The sequence below is a fragment of the Oncorhynchus mykiss genome, chromosome 7, assembly GCF_057628025.1.
Source record: "Oncorhynchus mykiss isolate SJ-2025 chromosome 7, ASM5762802v1, whole genome shotgun sequence".
Classification (NCBI taxonomy): domain Eukaryota; kingdom Metazoa; phylum Chordata; class Actinopteri; order Salmoniformes; family Salmonidae; genus Oncorhynchus; species Oncorhynchus mykiss.
The window spans coordinates 45,102,789-45,122,617 of NC_143028.1; the positions used below are offsets into that span (position 1 = coordinate 45,102,789).

General features: G+C 44.7%; 1 protein-coding gene across 35 annotated transcripts in view; it reads left to right on the forward strand.

The window, feature by feature from the left end:
- magi1b (membrane associated guanylate kinase, WW and PDZ domain containing 1b) overlaps positions 1–19,829 on the forward strand; it is a 204,890-nt gene that overhangs the window by 119,794 nt on the left and 65,267 nt on the right. For 6 of the 35 annotated variants that reach the window (XM_090241129.1, XM_036983453.2, XM_090241132.1 and 3 more), the window contains exon 1: positions 8,859–9,339. The exons of 24 other annotated variants lie outside the window; for them this stretch is intronic. The gene's annotated coding sequence lies outside the window, so the exon portion shown is untranslated. Of the gene's footprint in view, positions 1–8,838; positions 9,340–19,829 lie in introns of those variants that run through there. 5 more of the 35 variants (XM_090241130.1, XM_090241117.1, XM_090241133.1 and 2 more) reach the window with 1 other exon arrangement.

The window sequence follows — 19,829 nt, forward strand, 5'->3', positions numbered from 1 at the left end:
CATATGCCACATGTAAGTGTCAAGTGTAGACACGACCAAAGTTTGACCCGGACCTGACTGGATCGATCCTTTAAAAAAAAGAATGGGGACCCGAGAACAATCATAACCAACCCCAAATGGGAGCCGAGTGACAAAAAAAATCATGTTTATCAGCCAAGTTGCTCATCTGGTTAATGAATGGGTCTTTGTATGTTGGCTAAGCTTTCTACAAGTTAATAAATGAACCTTATTAGCGTGAAATAAATATGCTACAGATTATGCAGAGCCATGACCGGGTCCACTTGGGTCTATCTGCTGTACTTACATAGAATTGAGACCCTATAACAATCAAACATGAACTGACCCAAAAACCTAGGGACAAGTTTACATTTTGGACTCGGTTCGGGTTTTGGGTATTCTGGTTCGGGTGGACCCGTGAAGACCTCTACTGTGTAATACTGCCACAAGTTGACAGATACAGTAGGATGTAAGTCTTATTGGCTTATAGGACCGTGCTATTGGTTTAGCGTATTAGTGTTGATTGACCTGATAGGATTTAGATGGGAGAAACACTTTAGTCCTGGACAACATGCCTTTAATTAAATTATGCCATGTACTTTGTATCCCCTCTCCTTCCCTTAGCAGAGCCAGGGTTCAGTTCAGCCGGTGTCTCTCCATGCCCTTCTACAGATCAAAACACCTATTGTTGTCCTGAATGGGAAATATCAGCTGCTACAGCATAGAAGACCAGTGTGATAACTATAGTTCCTCTTCTGTCTTTCCTCCTATCACATTGTTGACTTCTCACCTACCACACCACAGCCCTTCTCCACCTCCAAATATCACAGCCCGTCTCCACCTCCAAATGCCACAGCCCTTCTCCACCTCCAAATATCACAGCCCATCTCCACCTCCAAATACCACAGCCCGTCTCCACCTCCAAATACCACAGCCCACTATGTCGCTCTTTCTTTTTTTTCCTCTCCAATCTTCCGGCGTCCGTCGGCTTCCCTGCGGTCACCTAGTGCTCATTCCCAATCCCATACCTACTCTCAATCCTGACTCCCACTGCTGTAGCTGTGGCTGCTGTTCCCTCTCCTCCCCTGTTGTTTTCCACTCGTCGCTGTGATCAGCTCAGCAGCAGCAAAGCTCTCCTCACTGGGTTTGTCCCTCAGCCTGCCTGCGCTGCATAGAGAAATCAGCAGGATCCCCGCTACAGTCTGGTAGCTACCACTCTACTCTCTCTCTCGCTCCCCCACTCTTTGCATCAAGGCAAGTGTGCTGTGCTTTGTCTGCTGTTATTTTTCCACTGTTTCTTTCTCCTAGATGACGGGTGGCTGGAGAGGTGCAGTGAGCAAGTGAGCGTGTGTGTGGGGAGGTGTGTGATGTTTCACCATTCTTGAATATGGTGGATGGCTTGCATATAGGCTAAAAGGATGTGGCGGGGGTGGGGTCAAGGTTGCGTTGGGGGTGGGGTTGGAGAGGGGGATGGGCAGAAGGGAAGAGGGAGGATGGAACTAAGCACACGCGCAAGCATGCTCAGCTATGTAGCTAGCACACAGGCACAGATGGGGACTGCTAGTAGCACGTTTTCCCTGCCTAATTTTACCCTGCAGGATTTGTATGTAGGACCTGCTTTTCACAGGCCTCTCTGTATAGGGCTTGACATTAATGCTAGTCCGCTTGTCTGGGACGAGTAAATAAATAATTGTCGGACAAGCAGAATATATATTGAAGTTGTCTGAATAGAAGTAAAAAATATCACACAACAATCACAATATCAAACAAGGCAACAGTAAACATGTCATCCCCCCACGAATGATGCTGCACCCCACTTGGGCCAATTGAGATATTGTGTGTGACTAACAGATTTCAGTTCATTACTCCCACCTTGGGCCAGTCAGTGTCGTTTTGTAAATGCCAGATCTTTATAGTATGACTCTTCATTCACCCAAGATTCGTCAAAATCGGCCCCTTGCTTTGTGAAATATTGCGTGTGACTAACGTACGAACGAACAGACGGAGACATATCCACAGCCCCCTTCCCGATTTCATCGTGGGGGACAACAATTATTCAGAATTTAATTGGATCAGTGTCCTCTGGATTCGATGTGTTACGCACTGTATCTGTTCTCCCAATCAGTGCAGAACATACCGGAGTAAAATGATCATTGGTAATGCGTGTGTGCAGAGCACATCGGAGTAAAATTATCATTGGTAATGCGTGTGTGCAGAGCACATCGGAGTAAAATGAACATTGGTAATGCGTGTGTGCAGAGCACATCGGAGTAAGATGATCATTGCTAATGCGTGTGTGCAGAGCACATCGGAGTAAAATGATCATTGGAAATGCGTGTGTGCAGAACAGATCGGATTAAAATGACCATTGGTAATGCGTATGTGCAGAACACATCGGAGTAAAATGATCATTGGTAATGCGTGTGTGCAGAGAATGAGAGACATTGCAACAGCAGGTAGCCTATAAAATGATAAACAGACTAGATAGCCAAATCAAAATATACAGTGCATTTGGAAAGTATTTAGACCCCTTGACCTTTTCCACATTTTATCTTTCAGCCTAATTCTAAAATGTATTAAATTATTTATTTACTCATAAATCTACACAAAATATGCCATAATGGCAAAGCAAAAAACAAGTTTTTAGTAAATGTTGCAAATTTATTAAGAATTTAAAATAGGGTTCTTGGTCTCCTCCCTGACCAAGGCCCTTTTCCCCCCGATTGCTCAGTTTGGAAGAGTCTTGGTGGTTCCAAACTTCTTCCATTTGAGAATGATGGAGGCCATTGTGTTCTTGGGGACCTTCAATGCTGCAGAAATTTTTTTCTACCCTTCCCCAGATCTGTGCCTCGACACAATCCTGTCTCAGAGCTCTACGGACAATTCCTTCCACCTCATGGCTTAGTTTTTGCTCTGACATCCACTGTCAACTGTGGGACATTATATAGACAGGTGTTTTGCCTTTCCAAATCATGTCCAATGAATTGAATTTACCACAGGTGGACTTCAATCAAGTTGTAGAAACATTTCAAGGATGATCAACGGGAACAGGATGCACCTGAACTCAATTTTGTCTCTCATAGCAAAGGGGCTGAATACTTATGTAAAAAAAAATATTATTTCACCTTTATTTAACCAGGTAGGCCAGTTGAGAACAAGTTCTCATTTACAACTGTTACCTGGCCAAGATAAAGCAAAGCAGTGCAACACAAACAACACAGAGTTACACATGGGATAAACAAAAGTACAGTCAATAACACAATAGAAAATGTATATAAAGTGTGTGCAAATGTAGTAAGATTAGGGAGGTAAGGCAATAAATAGGCCATAGTGGCGAAATAATTACAATTTAGCATTAACACTGGAGTAATAGATGTGCAAAAGATGAATGTGCAAGTAGAGATACTGGGGTGCAGAGGAGCAAAAAATAAATAACAATATGGGGATGAGGTAGTTGGGTGGGCTATTTACAGATGGGCTGTGTACAGGTGCAAAAATCACTGAAGCTGGAGTGAAATATCTCCCTCGCTAACTTTAAGCTGATGCTGATTTTTGCAATTTGTTCCAGTCATTGGCAGCAGAGAATTGAAAGGAAAGACGGCCAAATGAAGTGTTGGATTTGGGGATGACCAGTGAGATATACCTGCTGGAGCGCGTGCTACGTGTGGGTGACCAGTGAGCTGAGATAAGGCGGGGCTTTACCTAGCAAAGACATATAGATGACCTGGAGCCAGTGGGTAAATAATGTATTTCTGTTTTTTTTATTTTTAATACATTTAAAAAAGTATCTAAAAACTTGTTTTCACTTTATTTATTTAACACCATTGCATTTTATCGGTGGCAATTTGAATGGACAGAGATAACATGACGAGATCCAGAGGCCCATTGATGTGCCATTCATCCGCCGCCATCACCTCATGTTTCAGCATGATCATGCATGTCCCCATGTCGCAAGGATCTGTTCACAATTCCTGGAAGCTGATAATGTCCCAGCTTTCATGGCCTGCATACTCACCAGACATTACACGCATTGAGCATGTCTGGGATGCTCTGTATCGACGTGTGCGAAAGCGTGTTCCAGTTTCCACTAATATCCAGCAACTTTGCACAGCCATTGAGTTGGAGTGGAACAACATTCCACAGGCCACAATCAACACCCTGATCATCTGTATGCGAAGAAGATGTCGCACTGAATGAGGCAAAAGGGGATCACACTAAATGCTGACAGGTATTTTTTTTTTTACAAGAATTGATGCTTGGTTCCCCTTTACGTCTGTCTCTATGAACGTTTCATGACCCTTTGACCAATGAAATGTATTCAAAATACCTTTTCATCAAAACTCTTCAGTTCATAGGCTCTCAAAGTTGTCTGTCAAACCCTGTATCTCCACCATGGCTCTTGAAGTGAAGCACACGGCTTCACCCTGAGGATATTTTGCTCGGGGGTTCTTAGTGAGACTCAATCAGAGGTAAGGTGCACTTTAATTACCTTCTGTCTTTGTAATATTATATATTTCTGGAGTAAGACGTTTTTCTCAGATATAATTATGTTGTTCAAATTGTGTTTCGAGCGCATTGTTGAAATTGTGTTTAGAGTGCAAATCAAATGGCTAGGTAGCTAACCCCGAATCTGATCAAGTTTAATCTCCTGATTTTGGCTCCCCATATGATCTCTGCTTGTTGGCTAACTAGCCACCTTGTCATTGGCATAAAGTGTTAACAGATTAATCAGATGTGTGTTGCAATGGCTAACAAGCTATCGCATTAGGTTGCCACTAGATAAGCTGGCTAAACTAGCTCGCTGCAGTGTCAACCATGTAGCTAGCTAGCTGACGCTAACTAGATGAACCGGGACGTCCAGCGCAGCATCCTCCCACTCCATTGCTCTCCTCTCACTCTGTGTGTGTCGAAATGTCGTACTTTTTTATGACAAGGCCTATAAGCGCATCTGTAGTACAGTCAGTGTATCATCTCAGTAAGCGTTTTGGACCATGACTAGAAATACATTTTTGTGTGTCTTTTTATTTACAGCTTGTAGTGGCACATCCGAGGGGGGGGGGAGGAGAAGGGCCAGCCAAGACAATGAAAATACCCTTCCAAGTGAAAAGGAGAGGTTCAGAAGGAAAGGAGAATTGAGGGTAAATCCTATCTTGGCATCAAAAAGATGATTGAGTTGACTATGGCAATGTTTGATTTATTACGTACATGGTTCTTACCTGAATACCTACCTTGATGTTTAATTTCATGCTGGAATGTGTCTGATTTGCATACTAGTAACATGACCGATGGTGACATTTTACATTTTGGTTGTTGTTTGAACACTAACCTGATCCTCCTTGATATTTCATTCTGAGTGAAAAATGAAACATCGCATTTAGTGTAAATCTTTTTAGTACGAGTTCACCATCACATGTACTTGAAATGATATTGTGAAATGCATTTTTATTTATGGTATTAAAATTGTACAATTATTACAATGTCTCGAGTACCATTTACCTTTTTGTGAAATTGAACACATTGATAGATATTAAGTCAACTTCGATTAAGACTGTAATTGAAGCTTTGATGTCAGTCTTCAATGGAGACTACCTGTGCTGGAGGATATCTGCAAGATGGTGCTGGCAGGCTTAAATTATTAATGCATGTCAAATCAATTGCACTAAGTTGTTGTCCTATTTGTTTGCTGTCTCAGTTTACAATAAAGTGTACATTTTGTTTTAAAAAATACCAGACTAAATGTGTAATTAGTTTTCTTACTGAATACTTTTTTAATCTTAAAGCTTAATTTTACTTTTTTTGAGTAAATTACAATCTAAGTAATAGGACTTTTACTTAAGTACAGATTTTCAGTACTCTAACGGATAGCGTACGGAATGTAGCCTATTGGAATATAATCAAATACTAAGGGGCCTATTGCAACTATTGATGGCACGAGATCATCTCTAGTTTATGTCTCGCTAAACCTTCAATATGCACTAAATTCACCTGCACAGCTTATCTCAATTGCAACCGTTATTGGTTCCCTCATTACCGCTCTCTAAAAGATGTCGGTGTCCCGTCGGTGTTACCTTAGTCAGAGATCTGTGTATGTAATGGCACAATGCTCATTTCTCCGCCCTATCAATGGGAGTCATTATCCCAAAGGCAGGAAAGGAAGGTAGGCAACACGTTTAGGTCTGCATATTAATCCCATAGATACATATTGGGCTTGTTCTGGACAGATTTTGGCGAGAGTGATCCCTCTCTGCCTTAGTCGTGCTTGCAACCAAAGTCTTTCAAGATATGTTCGTATTGTCATAGGAACAACTTTGTCCTTTTTTAACAGACTAAGGGAGATGTATCTATTTGACAAGCATTCCGTACAATAGAAATAAAGTATTTCCTTGTTTACTACGGCAAATCTACTGTTTTAAAGGCCAGAACACTCATTGATGGCCCACAGTGGTATCACCTCCTACACTGGTTTGATTGATGGGGGCAGGGCCTAGATTTTGGTTGGATGGATGGATCTTAGGGGGAGGTAACAGGCTTTGAATGTCTTTTGAAATGTCATTCCGCTGACATCATCATTAGTTTAAGTGAAAGAAAGGCATTGTCAAGAAGGATTCAATGAAGGGATGAGTCCCAGGAAGTCATACCCACTCCACACGCACATACGTCCAGGCACGCATGCACTCACCCATTCATCCCCAACAAACACACACTCAGAGGTTGTGTGTGGGAATGTGAATTCATGCTGCTAGTGATGAATTGTTTTCCTCTCTGGCTTCTGTGTCGAGTACCTTGGACGCATATTTTATGTCATTTGGTGGTGCTTTATTAATACACATTGTTTATTAATACACATTTGTTTTTTTGGAAATGTGTTTTTTTGCATATCCCAACTCTCCCTGAGACACCCTTGGGGAGTGAGGTCACTGCCAGGGTCTACCGTTATCAACTGGGACCATTGGAGCAATTAAGGTTAAGTGCCTTAAAAAATAGATGGACTAACCCAAACTTCTGGCTGATCTGAAGTTAAACTGCTTCTCCCTGTGTAACATCTTATTCTGAAGCACCAATCCAGTGTGGGTGAAATGATTCATGCCTGCTCCCCAAATTGGCAGCTTTCTTGTCTCTCTCTGCAACCTAGGGGTCATCTCACACACCTAAACACCTTCATCCTATTTTCTGAAGAGTTTGCTTTTTCAGAACTGTTTGTTGTCTGACATCCTGAAGCCTGGAGTGATCCCTCGGCTGTGAAAGTGGCCGGTGAGAGAGGTCACACATTTAAATGTTTTCACAATTGAAATGCTGTCTTGTTATAATGTGCATAACATAATATATAATATAACAAAGATAGCCATTCAGAAGTCAAGGATGTAGCCATTTCATAAATGAAGGGCTTTTCTGTAGGAAAATAACTGCCTCATTCCTGGTTATTGTTGCCATTATCAGTAATGTGATTAGGGATGCTGTATTGATGGACTGACTATCCTCGAGGGGTTAAAGAAACAAGGACTCAAAGCTGCTGTTCCTGTACCCCTCCTTTCCCCATCACCCCTCCTATCTCCCCACAGACGACTGCATCTCTGGGGTTAAAGAAAAACAATGGCAGAAAGTATTCACAAAGTATTCTGAAGGTATTCAGAGCCTTTGAATTTTTCCACAGCCTTCTTCGAAAATGTATTAAATTAAACATGTTCCTTATCAATCTACACACAATACCCCAAATTGACAAAGCAAAAACAGTTTTTTTAGAAAAATCAGTAATACCTACATTTACATAGGTATTCAGACCCTTTGCTATGAAAAAAATTACTGCATTATTGAAGGTCCCCAAGAACACAGTGGCCTCCATCATTCTTAAATGGAAGAAGTTTGGAACCACCAAGACTCTCCCTAGAGCTGGCCACACTGAGCAATCGGGGGAGAAGTTCCTTGGTCAGGGAGGAGACCAAGAACCCTATTTTAAATTCTTAATACATTTGCAACATTTACAAAAAACTTGTTTTTTGACCAATAACCCAATGGTCACTCTGACAGAGCTCCAGAGTTCCTTTGTGAAGATGAGGGAACATTCCAGAAGGACAACCATCTCTGCAGCATTCCACCATTCAGGCCTTTATGGAAGAGTGGCCAGACGGAAGATGCTCCAGAGCGCTCAGGACCTCAGACTGGGGCAAAGGTTCACCTACCAACAGGACCACGACTCTAAGCACACAGTGGCCAAGCCCGAGCCTGGACTTGAACCCTGTCAAACCTCTCTGTAGAGACCTGAAAATAGCTGTACAGCGACGCTCCCCATCCAACCTGACAGCGCTTGAGAGGATCTGCAGAGAAGAATGGAAGAAACTCCCCAAAAACTCCCGAAGGTCTGCCAAGCTTGTAGCGTCATACCCAAGAAGACTCGAGGCTGGAATTACTGCCAAATGTGCTTCAACAAAGTACTGAGTAAAAGGTCTGAATACTTATATAAATGTTACATTTCAGTTTTAGTTTTTATATACGTTTGCAAAAAATTCTACAAACCTGTTTTTGCTTTGTCATGATATTGTGTGTAGATTGTGTTTAAATTGATGAGAAAATGTAACTAAATGTGGAAAAAGTCAAGGGGTCTGAATATTTTCCGAATGCACTGAATGCATGCACCCACACTTTATCGCATTCAGTCCTTAATCGAAGTCCTATTCTACCTTAGCCTTATGTCCGGACCTAATCTCATCATTCTAGCCCCAGCATCGCAGCCCTAGTAGCCCAGCTACATCCATCCCTGCCCCGTGCTTGCCCTTGGTAGTGTTGATTTCGTGGGTCACGTGATGCATGGGGATGGGCTCTCTCGCTGGGACTGCCTTGTTTGTCAGAGCAGAGGGAGCATGTGTGACTACGTCTGTGTGTAAGAGAGAGAGATATAGGCTGCAGAGTGGAGGAGAGAGAGAAAAGTGAGGGGGGAGCGAGGGCAAGCGAGCGACAGCTAGAGTGAGCGAGAGACTGAGTGGAGGTGGGCGGGTGCATGTGGGTAAGTGTGAGACTGGAGACGTTGGTTGGGTTCAGTCAGACAGGAGCAGAGCGGAGCACAGCGTGTATGTATGCATGTGTATAGTTCACGTTGGCTGAGCCTGGATTCTGAGCCTGGCAGGAACAGGAAGACTTATCAGACAGACAGCGGATCGCATCGGTGGCCAGTGCTGGACGTTCGACACTGGACAGACAGGCAGACAGAGGGAGGCTGTAGCTCGGATGCGAGTGTCTGACGCGCTCCCTGTGGATAAAGAGCGACCTGTTTTGTGTTTTCTCATCCTACCTGACTGGTTTCTCTCTGATGTGTGCTGTGTAGCCCTGGACTAGCTGAGGAAATCAGAGGTATGCTCTCTATTTGTCTTTCATTTGAGAATGATGCTTTGGCTTCTGGGATTTAATGGCGGGGCGGGAATGGATGGCGAGGGAGAAAGAGAGTGAGGGGGGGGGGGTTACTGTGCATCAGGCGGAACACATCAGTATAAGAGACAGAGGCAGGTCGCTGGCAGCAATAGCAGTGGAATGGTCATTCCGTGCGTCCGTCATACTTTTGTGTGCGTGTCGCTGGTGTGTGTGTTTGTCTGGTCTCTGGTGTGTGTGTCTGGTCTCTGGTGTGTGTGTCTGGTCTCTGGTGTGTGTGTCTGGTCTCTGGTGTGTGTGTCTGGTCTCTGGTGTGTGTGTCTGGCGGAGATGGCAGTGCTCTGACAGGGGGGCTGTATTATTAAACTGTGATCTGTTGACATGCCTGCTCCTGTTGGAGGCCATTATCTTCACCAGAGCTGGCTAGCAGCAGGGTTTCCTGCTAACCCCCTCTCCTCCTGCCCCCTCACCGTCTCCTTCTTTCTCTCTGCCTCTATCCATCTCTCTGTCGACTCTTCTCCTCCACTCCCTGGTGCTCTCTTTCCTTCCCTCTGTAAATGGATAGTTTTAAAGCCGTTCTTTCTCTTACCCTCTGCTGCCGTGCTAGCCTTCGCTGAAGAAGCTTTTACTGGCTGAAGAAAAGAGCCATCGCAGGTATTTTAGTCAGGTTTCTGGGTAATTTAGCCTCAGTGGTCTTCAGGTTTTTCTTATTTGAATCCCCCCCTCCCCCGATATTTCCCCCTCCGCTCAAATCATTAAGGGCTGTAAACCGAGGCTTCGCAGAGGAAAATGGAGCGTGTCACAGGTTAAGAGAAAGGGCTGTTTTGGTCTCATTGTGTGTGGATGTGTCTGTCTCTCTCGGCACCATGAGCCTTTTTCAGCCAGCGATGTGAAAACAACAGCCCCCCCCCCCCATCCTCTCCATCATAAAACCTCTCTGATGGATGTTGCCAATCAATTTTAAGCCATAACAAAGCCTCTCGACCCCTTCCTCCTAAAACAGGGGTGGGGGAGTCAACTCAGTCCAGGGAGGCTGGAGCTCGAGGAATCTACCCCCCCCCCCCCCCCCCAAACCGCAGGGCAATATGTGGAGCGGTAAATGCTGGAATGGGCAGCCTGTGTGTTGTTGATTGACCCTTTGGTGGGACCGATGGTTGTGTCCCCTGTGGAGCTAGTAGCACGGGCACTGACCCCAGTCCTCCCCCGTTCTGCTGCCCCCGTACCCTGCACACACACACCATCACACACTAGTATCAGGCCAAGATGGAGATGTTTCTTATGCTACTGTACTGAGAATCTGCTAGCCTCTTTGTGTGCTGTCTGGAAAACCTGCATGAAAACATGCCTCAGTCAGTGATGTGAAACAACACATTGTGTGGTATCAGAAATGCTACTCGAATAGCCAAGTGTACTATTGTCAGTGGGTGAGTTACATGACCAAATCTTTTTGTTCTGGTGCACATCTTCTTTCCTGGAAGTCAACATCGACAAGGTAGCTTTGTAACAAATCAAGTGGCAGGGCTGCTATTGCGGCTGAAACATTTTAATTGGTGGCTTTACGGGCACATAGTCCATCTTAAATTCAATTCTTAACTCCTCGTGTTCTTCTTGCCATGGACAGAAGCATCGCTATGCAGTTGACCAACCGGTCTGCTGTAGGGAAATACTGTCCATCGCTAAAAAAAACAATCTCATTTTGGCCCATTCATCCTTGGAAGAGAGATGTTAGTGTGCACAGCACATAGACACCGACTCACCCTCTCACGTTAGACGTGCACAGACTGAGAATAGAGACACGTTCACTCCAACCCACTCTAACGTATGCTATTTAAGGCAGAATAGCCCGACCAACATCCATCCAAGTTTCTACTGTTTAGTGGATACATTGTACTGCAGAGTGGGACTACTTTAAATAGTGCAGGATATATTGATTATAGCTATCAGGAATATACCAGTAATACATGTACAGATATGTACGCTGTCATAGTCATCTGTATGATCATTGAGAATAACCACAGAAGAAGCAAACTGTCTTACAGAGTTGTTCAGTAATCAGTGGCTGAATAGAAGAAGCTGACTCATGTTCCCTGAATCCCAGCGATAGGACACTAATTATAGGCTAGCCTTGGTTCCAAGACTATGAAGTCATTTTAATTGTTTCACATATCAGTGATTTGCTTCATTGTTTCTGCATAAGTGCTCTCTAAATGAATGGTATAGTGTTTCAGTGTAGTCTTGGGGCTTTGACGTTGTAGAGGCACGTGGATGCAGTTTGGTGTTTTGGCAGGAGAAGGATATGAGTTGACCAAAATGTAGAAACAGATAGACGCGGGCAGCCACATAGCCAGCTGGCCAATTTGAGGAGGACATTAGCACAAAGTGTGGGCAAAGAGAGTGGGCTGCTGACCGCCGTCGCCTCAGCGTCCTGCTTTATTCTACCAATGTCCACAAAAGGAGGGAGGGAGACTAGAGGGATGAGAGGGAGAAATGGAGAGAGAGAAGTGGAGAAGGAAAGAAAAACATAAAGAGGAGGAATATCAAGATTAGAGAGAATAAAATAGAAGATGGAGAGGGAAAGAATGTATAGGACGAGAAATGGATAGAGAAGGAAAGGAGAGAGAGGATGAGGGAGAAATAGATGGAGAGGGATAGAGAGCGAGCACCACAAGCCTATCCACTGGGTGATGCTCATAGAAAATGTAATCAAGCTTTACAGATAATTTCCTTCCAACTTAGCAAAAACATATCTGTATATCTGCACGGATTAGTTTTCTCATACGCAATGATGGATCTCTGGCTTTTACATTGTGGTAAAGAGAATACTCCCTTTCTTTCTGTATATAATCATAAACTCCAATTTCTAGCCAGTCTCAACATTCGCTAGGGCTTTCTTTGTTTCCTCTTTAGCCAACAACTAGCTCAATCTGCTCTTTCAATCCGCTCTTTCTTCTGTCCTGAAAGACTGGCACACCAGCACACCAGCAGAGTAAGAATAGAACACTATTATTAGAACAATAATAATGAATCATTGCCAAACACATTTACAATGGCCTACTTTTCACCATGGCACATATTGGATCACTATCATGGATAGCACATTTGTCTTTTTCTCCACTTTCTGGAGCCCTATTTGTATGTTAACACTAGACTGTGTTTTCAGGCTATTATTACCTCTAACATGGTCCTGGCTCCATGGCCTGGGCTGCCTGCTAGTTAATGTTTTTCTATTTGAATGCTGAAGGCTTTAGCTTCTGAAGCATTCTGACAAAACAACTGATAGATCATAGCCATAGCCTTGTGCGCCAAGAGGAATGAATACTGGAAAGGGCCAATTAATGACTGACTCGTTGGTGTATTTTAACCATGTAATTGAAATACATTTAGTTCAATTATGAGAGATTGGGAGGGAGATGAGGGGCAGGTGATGTATAATAACGTCTTCCAGCAACAACTGCGTTGCGGATTATCACTGGCTGCACTGTTTCTATAGGCCTTTGATCCCAATCAGCTCTGACCGAACAGGGGAACTAGTCTAGTTAAAGCTGGAATCCACATTAGGGGAAACAGCGCCACTGGTCGCCCTCGGCTCATTTGCTATTGTTTTTGTTTTGTTTATGAAAGTTGTAGATGAGTGTCCAGCGCCGTGGTAAAAAAATAATGGTAGCACATCCATGTCCAAGGGGAAAAAAACATCTTTGTTGAAATATCACAAACGAACATGGCAGTTTCACCTCAGTTTTAAATGAATACATAAGTGCTGTGCTATATTTGGGGAGTAACTGGCTGTGTTTGGTTAAAGGGAGACCTGTCTGTTCAGGTCAGGTGTGTAATTACCAAATGCTGGCTAAACATGGGTGTTGACACAGGTAATAGTTTATGGTCTTTCTGTCTGGAGCTGTATTGATTCCTGTAGCAGAGTGGCTGGGATATACATGAGGGGCCTACCTATTGTATTAAAAGCACCTCTGTTGCATTATTCACACACACACTCAGAATTCGCTGCTTCAAGTTCAGTAGCCTTCCTCTCCTAGTTGGGCGTGCGAGGTCAAGTGGGCCTACAGTATATGTGTGGTCTCAATGAAATGGATAGGCTGCCTATGCATGGGCGGAGAAACACGTGGAAGTTATCTTCCCAAGGAAATTTTTATTTTTATTTTATTTTTTATTTCACCTTTATTTAACCAGGTAGGCTAGTTGAGAACAAGTTCTCATTTGCAACTGCGACCTGGCCAAGATAAGGCATAGCAGTGTGAACAGACAACACAGAGTTACACATGGAGTAAACAATTAACAAGTCAATAACACAGTAGAAAAAAAGGGGAGTCTATATATACATTGTGTGCAAAAGGCATGAGGTAGGCAAATAATTACAATTATGCAGATTAACACTGGAGTGATAAATGATCAGATGGTTATGTACAGGTAGAGATATTGGTGTGCAAAAGAGCAGAAAAATAAAAATAAATAAATAAAAACAGTATGGGGATGAGGTAGGTGAAAATGGGTGGGCTATTTACCAATAGACTATGTACAGCTGCAGCGATCGGTTAGCTGCTCAGATAGCAGATGTTTGAAGTTGGTGAGGGAGATAAAAGTCTCCAACTTCAGCGATTTTTGCAATTCGTTCCAGTCACAGGCAGCAGAGAACTGGAACGAAAGGCGGCCAAATGAGGTGTTGGCTTTAGGGATGATCAGTGAGATACACCTGCTGGAGCGCGTGCTACGGATGGGTGTTGCCATCGTAACCAGTGAACTGAGATAAGGCGGAGCTTTACCTAGCATGGACTTGTAGATGACCTGGAGCCAGTGGGTCTGGCGACGAATATGTAGCGAGGGCCAGCCGACTAGAGCATACAAGTCGCAGTGGTGGGTGGTATAAGGTGCTTTAGTGACAAAACGGATGGCACTGTGATAAACTGCATCCAGTTTGCTGAGTAGAGTGTTGGAAGCAATTTTGTAGATGACGTCGCCGAAGTCGAGGATCGGTAGAATAGTCAGTTTTACTAGGGTAAGTTTGGCGGCGTGAGTGAAGGAGGCTTTGTTGCGGAATAGAAAGCCGACTCTTGATTTGATTTTCGATTGGAGATGTTTGATATGGGTCTGGAAGGAGAGTTTAGAGTCTAGCCAGACACCTAGGTACTTATAGATGTCCACATATTCAAGGTCGGAACCATCCAGGGTGGTGATGCTGGTCAGGCGTGCGGGTGCAGGCAGCGAACGGTTGAAAAGCATGCATTTGGTTTTACTAGCGTTTAAGAGCAGTTGGAGGCCACGGAAGGAGTGCTGTATGGCATTGAAGCTCGTTTGGAGGTTAGATAGCACAGTGTCCAAGGACGGGCCGGAAGTATATAGAATGGTGTCGTCTGCGTAGAGGTGGATCAGGGAATCGCCCGCAGCATGAGAAACATCATTGATATATACAGAGAAAAGAGTCGGCCCGAGAATTGAACCCTGTGGCACCCCCATAGAGACTGCCAGAGGACCGGACAGCATGCCCTCCGATTTGACACACTGAACTCTGTCTGCAAAGTAATTGGTGAACCAGGCAAGGCAGTCATCCGAAAAACCGAGGCTACTGAGTCTGCCGATAAGAATACGGTGATTGACAGAGTCGAAAGCCTTGGCAAGGTCTATGAAGACGGCTGCACAGTACTGTCTTTTATCGATGGCGGTTATGATATCGTTTAGTACCTTGACTCGTGGCTGAGGTACACCCGTGACCGGCTCGGAAACCAGATTGCACAGCGGAGAAGGTACGGTGGGATTCAAGATGGTCAGTGACCTGTTTGTTGACTTGGCTTTCGAAGACCTTAGATAGGCAGGGCAGGATGGATATAGGTCTGTAACAGTTTGGGTCCAGGGTGTCGCCCCCTTTGAAGAGGGGGATGACTGCGGCAGCTTTCCAATCCTTGGGGATCTCAGACGATATGAAAGAGAGGTTGAACAGGCTGGTAATAGGGGTTGCGACAATGGCGGCGGATAGTTTCAGGAATAGAGGGTCCAGATTGTCCAGCCCAGCTGATTTGTACGGATCCAGGTTTTGCAGCTCTTTCAGGACATCTGCTATCTGGATTTGGGTAAAGGAGAACCTGGAGAGGCTTGGGCGAGTAGCTGCGGGGGGGGGGGGGCTGTTGTCCGAGGTTGGAGTAGCCAGGCGGAAGGCATGGCCAGCCGTTGAGAAATGCTTGTTGAAGTTTTCGATAATCATGGATTTATCGGTGGTGACCATGTTACCTAGTCTCAGTGCAGTGGGCAGCTGGGAGGAGGTGCTCTTGTTCTCCATGGACTTCACAGTGTCCCAGAACTTTTTGGAGTTGGAGCTACAGGATGCAAACTTCTGCCTGAAGAAGTTGGCTTTAGCTTTCCTGACTGACTGTGTGTATTGGTTCCTGACTTCCCTGAACAGTTGCATATCGCGGGGACTATTCGATGTTAGCGCAGTCCGCCACAGGATGTTTTTGTGCTGGTCGAGGGCAGTCAGGTCTGGAGTGAACCAGGGGCTATATCTGTTCTTAGTTCTGCATTTTTTGAACGGAGCATGCTTATCTAAAATGGTGAGGAAGTTACTTTTAAAGAAAGACCAGGCATCCTCAACTGACGGGATGAGGTCAATGTCCTTCCAGGATACCCGGGCCAGGTCGATTAGAAAGGCCTGCTCACAGAAGTGTTTTAGGGAGCGTTTGACAGTGATGAGGGGTGGTCGTTTGACTGCGGCTCCGTAGCGGATACAGGCAATGAGGCAGTGATCGCTGAGATCCTGGTTGTAGACAGCGGAGGTGTATTTGGAGGGCCAGTTGGTCAGGATGACGTCAATGAGGGTGCCCTTGTTTACAGAGTTAGGGTTGTACCTGGTGGGTTCCTTGATGATTTGAGTGAGATTGAGGGCATCTAGCTTAGATTGTAGGACTGCCGGGGTGTTAAGCATATCCCAGTTTAGGTCACCTAACAGAACAAACTCTGAAGCTAGATGGGGGGCGATCAATTCACAAATGGTGTCCAGGGCACAGCTGGGAGCTGAGGGGGGTCGGTAGCAGGCGGCAACAGTGAGAGACTTATTTCTGGAGAGAGTAATTTTCAAAATTAGTAGTTCGAACTGTTTGGGTATGGACCTGGAGAGTATGACATTACTTTGCAGGCTATCTCTGCAGTAGACTGCAACTCCTCCCCCTTTGGCAGTTCTATCTTGACGGAAGATGTTATAGTTGGGTATGGAAATCTCAGAATTTTTGGTGGCCTTCCTGAGCCAGGATTCAGACACGGCAAGGACATCAGGGTTAGCAGAGTGTGCTAGAGCAGTGAGTAAGACACACTTAGGGAGGAGGCTTCTGATGTTGACATGCATGAAACCAAGGCTTTTTCGATCACAGAAGTCAACAAATGAGGGTGCCTGGGGACATGCAGGGCCTGGGTTTACCTCCACATCACCCGCGGAACAGAGAAGGAGTAGTATGAGGGTGCGGCTGAAGGCTATCAAAACTGGTCGCCTAGGGCGTTGGGGACAGAGAATAAGAGGAGCAGGTTTCTGGGCATGGTAGAATATATTCAGGGCATAATGCGCAGACAGGGGTATGGTGGGGTGCGGGTACAGCGGAGGTAAGCCCAGGCACTGGGTGATGATGAGAGAGGTTGTATCTCTGGACATGCTGGTTGTAATGGGTGAGGTCACCGCATGTGTGGGGGGTGGGACAAAGGAGGTATCGGGGGTATAAAGAGTGGAACTAGGGGCTCCATTGTAAACTAAAACAATGATAACTAACCTGCACAACAGTATACAAGGCATATTGACATTTGAGAGAGACATACAGCAAGGCATACAGTAATCACAGGTGTTGAATTGGGAGAGCTAGCTAAAACAGTAGGTGAGACAACAACAGCTAATCAGCTAGCACAACAACAGCAGGTAGAATGGCGATTGATTAGGCAGAGAGGGTCGGATTAACTACACACAGAGCCTAAGTGCGGCTGGGGCCGACAGATAAAACATAAACAAGCAGAATGGATTACCGTGAATTAATGGACAGTCCAGCATGCATCAGCTATGTAGCCAAGTGATCAGTGTCCAAGGGGCAGCGGTGGATGGGGCAGGGAAGCTGGACTGGCGAGTGTTATCCAGGTTAGAAAACTAACAATGACTAAATAGCTTGTAGCCAGTTAGCTGGTTAGCTTCTGAAGGTTCTTGAGTGTGTTCTAAAAATGTAAAGATAATAGCGGTTCCGTATCACATTGGGTGAGGCAGGTTACCGGAAGGTATAAACAAATAAAAAATCGAAAAGGGATAGAAAGTAAATATGGGTTCAGTGAGTTTTTGGGACGCGGCGATTCAGATGGTTAGCAGGCCTGTGCTAACAAGCTAACAGTTAGTAGACGGTGCTAAACACGGTAGCAGTTAGCGGACCGGGCTAAACAAGCTAGCAGTTAGCAGGCCGAATTTGCAAGCAAGGAGATAGCAAGGGCTAGAGAGTTAGCCTTTGGGGACGTCGCGATGGGGGGAGTCTGTTTATTCCTCTTCATGCGGTGACATCAATGGACCGGTCGTGGGTCTGGATATTGTAGCCCAGGAGCTCAAAATGTTCCGTTTGCGATGGGAATCCGGGGGTGAAAAATAAAAATAAAATAATAGATAGGTCCGTTATGCTCTGGTTAGAGTCGCGTTGTTTGAACTGGCGAGAGCTTTCCGAGCTAAAGGTTAGCTGATGACCGGTTAGCTGAAGACCGCTAGCAATGTTTTGCTGAAGCTGGTAGTTAGTTTGCTAGTTGGCTAGCTTCAGTTGAGGGGTTCCAGATCCGAAGTAAATATAAATACTTTAGGAAAAAAAGCTACGTTGGGTGAGGCGGGTTGCAGGAGAGTATTTAGAAGAAGTTGAGGTTCAGCAAAAAGTTTTAAAGATATGTGAAGAAAACGAAACGAAAACAAACGATATATACAAGGAACACGACAACACGTCCTACTGCTACGCCATCTTGGAACCAAAAAGTTAACTTAAATATAGTTTACTACTTAATAAATATTGAAAATGGAAAGAAGGGGAGGGCACTCAGCCAATGTGAGTCGAGGTGCAATCCAAAAATGATAATTGAAAAGGTGCAACGTGCGTACCGTAGTTAAGGAGCCTTTTCAATAATTATTGATTACCCATTTATTTCCTCTGCCTGTTATAATCATCCCGCTCCTTAAAGGTAGACTTTATCCTATATGCAAAACATAGCTCAAGAGAGTGTCCACTCTCATCATTCTTGCTGCTTTAAGTTCAGTAGCCACACATCTCCTTTCCTACAGTAGTTGGGCGTGCGAGTGGTCTCTATCAAATAGGGTTAGGGGATAGCTAGTCAGTTAACCCAACCCCTCTGAATCAGAGCGGTGCAGGGGGCTGCCTTAATCTACTTCCACAGCGCCCAGGTACCAGTTGGTGTTGGGAGTTAACTGCCTTGATACATTTTTCCACCTTCCCTGTTCTGGAATTTGAACCAGCAACCATTTGGTTACTGGCCCACCGCTTTTAACCCGCTAAGCTACTTTTTTATTTATTTATTTTTTACTTTTATTTAACTAGGCAAGTCAGTTAAGAACAAATTCTTATTTTCAATGACGGCCTAGGAACAGTGGGTTAACTGCCTGTTCATGGGCAGAACGACAGATTTGTACCTTGTCAGCCCGGGGATTTGAACTTGCAACCTTCCGGTTACTAGTCCAATGCGCTAACCACTAGGCTACCCTGCCGCTGACAAATAAGCTATAGCCTATGCATTGGCGGAGAAGCACGGGACAGTTATCATTGCAAGGAAATGAACTTCCTAAATACAGTATGTTTTGGTTATAGTTTACTACATTGTCCAGAAATAAATATTGATCACCTATAATAGTCTCTGAAAAGTGTCCCGCTCCTAAAAGGTAGGCTATATGCAAAAATGTCCAACTCTGCTCTCTTCAAACTACATCTAGCCTATTGGCTGATATAGCCAAGTAATACCTATTGCCTAATATAATGGGCCGTGTGAGAATCTCTGGTCATTTAACCTATTCATTAAGTCACTTTTTTGCGCATTTTGATATTGCTGGGAGCATGGCTAGCAAGCGAACTGCATCACATATTGCCTAAAATAACATTGTGGAACTGTGGTTGTGTTCTGGCCCAGTTATTGCAGTAGCAGGTGGTAGTCGGACAGAAATCCATCAGAGGAGAAGCGGGTAAGGTAGGAAAAGCTGTGGGTGCAGGCAGGAGCGGGATGAATAACTCAGTCCCACGTAGACCTCTAGCGCACGCATATACACACACACACACACACACACACACACACACACACACTTCAGTGTCCTTCCCTTTGCTTCCCCACTCTAGTGATTCATTTCAACTAGCCTGGTTCCTCCAGTATACACACTGCTGCCGACCCTGCTGTAACTCTCTTCACCTCTGAACCATGGAGGAGCTCTACCGTCAGATAGTCACGTCTGGGTGTCTGTCATTCTTGGATACATA